Source organism: Plectropomus leopardus, chromosome 20, assembly GCF_026936395.1.
Source record: "Plectropomus leopardus strain MGB_pleo_1.0 chromosome 20, ASM2693639v1, whole genome shotgun sequence".
NCBI classification, from domain to species: Eukaryota; Metazoa; Chordata; class Actinopteri; order Perciformes; family Serranidae; genus Plectropomus; species Plectropomus leopardus.
The window spans coordinates 30,766,842-30,769,341 of record NC_142195.1 but is presented as its reverse complement, the minus strand read 5'-3'; the positions used below and the strand labels follow the sequence as shown (position 1 = coordinate 30,769,341).

Here is a 2,500-nt window from a genome sequence, read left to right as displayed (position 1 = left end):
CCTCTCTGGACAAACTCTGCCCCCTGGTGTCCAAACCAGCCAAGAAAAAACAACCAAGTCCATGGCTCTCTGAAGTCCTGAGAGAACAAAGAACTGGACTCAGGGCAGCAGAAAGAAAGTGGCGTAAATCCCAAGAACCCACTGATTTGTCCTCATACAAACAGAAACTTGCTTCCTTTACCTCAGTCCGCTAAGAAAGCCTTCTATCAGAACAAGATCTGTGCTGCTACTGACTCCAGAAAACTGTTTATGGTGTTTAACTCCTTGCTTTCTCCTCCAGCTGCTCAGCCTTCCCCTACACTGACTCCAGACATGTTTGCCTCCTTTTTCACTGAAAAGGTGGCTGCAATCAGCAACCAGTTCTCTGAGCCTGACCGGCCCAGTCAGCTCAAACCCACTACTGCCGCTTCACTCTGCTCTTTTGCTCCTCTGACCGAGGATGAGGTCTCCAGACTTCTTCTGAGCTCAAAACCTACAACATGTCCTCTCGATCCAATACCCACCCGCATCCTGCAGACCATCCTGCCCACGATCAAACCTGCAGTCACACACATTGTCAATTCCTCCCTAAAAACTGGCACTTTTCCTGCTACTTTTAAGCAAGCCCGTGTCACCCCACTGCTCAAAAAGCCTAATCTCAACCCCGCCCAGGTTGAAAACTACAGGCCAGTCTCACTTCTACCATTTCTGTTGAAATACTGGAGCGTGCAGTATTTAACCAGGTCTCTGAACACTTGCGGAACAACAACCTACTCGACTCCTTTCAGTCTGGCTTCAGGTGTGACCACTCCACTGAGACTGCACTCCTGTCAGTCACTGAGTCACTGAGACTGGCTCGAGCTGCTGGTCAATCCTCTGTCCTACTGCTGCTGGACCTGTCTGCTGCCTTTGACACGGTGAACCATCAAATCCTCCTCTCCACACTCTCTGAGCTCGGCATCTCAGGTTCTGTCCTATGGCGGTTCAAGTCCTACCTCACAGGCAGATCCTTCAGAGTGTCATGGCGAGGAGAGGTGTCTAGGTCACATGGCCTATCGACAGGGGTTCCTCAGGGGTCGGTGCTTGGTCCCCTACTCTTCTCTCTGTACACCACCTCCCTCGGTGCAGTGATCCGCTCCCACGGTTACCCTAACCCTAACCCTACCCTAACCCTAACCCTAACCCTAACCCTAACCCTAACCCTACCACTGCTATGCTGATGACACTCAGCTCTTCCTCTCCTTTCCACCTGATGACAGAACGGTCTCAGCTCGGATATCAGCGTGTCTGGCTGATATCTCCACATGGATGAAGGAAGGCCACCTTCAGCTAAATCTGTCTAAGACCGAACTCATGGTCTTTCCAGCTTGTCCATCTGCTCAGCCTCGGATCAGTGTCCAACTAGACTCGAGCCTACTTGTGCCCACAAACTCAGCCAGAAACCTGGGTGTCATGATCGATGACCAGCTGACCTTTAAGGTTCATGTGGCCTCAGTTTCTCGGTCTTGCCGTTATGCCCTCTACAACATCAGGAAGATCAGACCCTTCCTGACCCAACGGGCCACACAGCTTCTGGTTCAGGCTCTTGTGATCTCACGCATTGACTACTGCAACTCTCTTCTGGCAGGCCTCCCTGCATGCTCATTTAAACCTCTTCAGATGATCCAGAATGCAGCAGCACGTCTGGTCTTCAACCAGCCCAAAACAGCACATGTCACCCCGCTGCTAATTTCTCTTCACTGGCTTCCAGTGGCAGCCAGGATCAAATTCAAAGCACTTCTCTTGGCTTACAAAACAATCACAAGAACTGCTCCAGCCTACCTGGAATCCCCGATCCAGGTCTACTCTCCTTCTCGCCCACTACGCTCTGCATGCGAAAGACGCCCGGTGCTTCCAGCCCAGCACGGCTCTAAATCTCTAGCCAGACTCTTCTCTTCTGTTGTTCCCAAATGGTGGAACAAACTTCCAAACTCTGTGCGATCTGCTGAGTCCCTTTCTACTTTAAAGAGACAATTGAAAACTCATTTGTTCCGAGAACACCTCGGCACTTAACCCGACTCTTCTCCTCTTTGCCCTTTGGGGTAGATTAAGTCAGAAGGTCCAAAACCCAGCACCTAATGATTATCTAGCACTGACAAAGTTGTGTGATGTTGTATGTTGACTGTCATCGTAAGTAGTGATACTGAGATTGTTGAATCTCAGATGCTGAGATCGCTACTGGTTATTACTTTGGTTTAAAAAAAAAAGGTGGGGGGGGGGGCTGTGCGGCACTTCTTCTGCCACTAGACGGCAATACCTGTGACCAATCACACCTGAAGAACTTTTTGCACTTGCTAAGGGTTTTTTCCTTAAGTCTAAATTCTTGCTTGTGTTGTACGTCGCTTTGGATAAAAGCGTCTGCTAAATGAAACTGTAGAATTGTAGAATTGTTTAAATAACATTTCTACAGAATTTAACAAATTATCAGCCTCTATAATTTCTTGACTTTGAAGTATTTTTATTTCAGTGACGGATTAAAATT

At 48.7% G+C, this 2,500-nt stretch overlaps 1 protein-coding gene across 3 annotated transcripts in view; it reads left to right on the top strand.

Moving 5' to 3' along the window:
• LOC121939019 (polypyrimidine tract-binding protein 3-like) overlaps positions 1 to 2,500 on the top strand; it is a 14,866-nt gene that overhangs the window by 3,285 nt on the left and 9,081 nt on the right. The gene's annotated exons all lie outside the window — the stretch shown is intronic.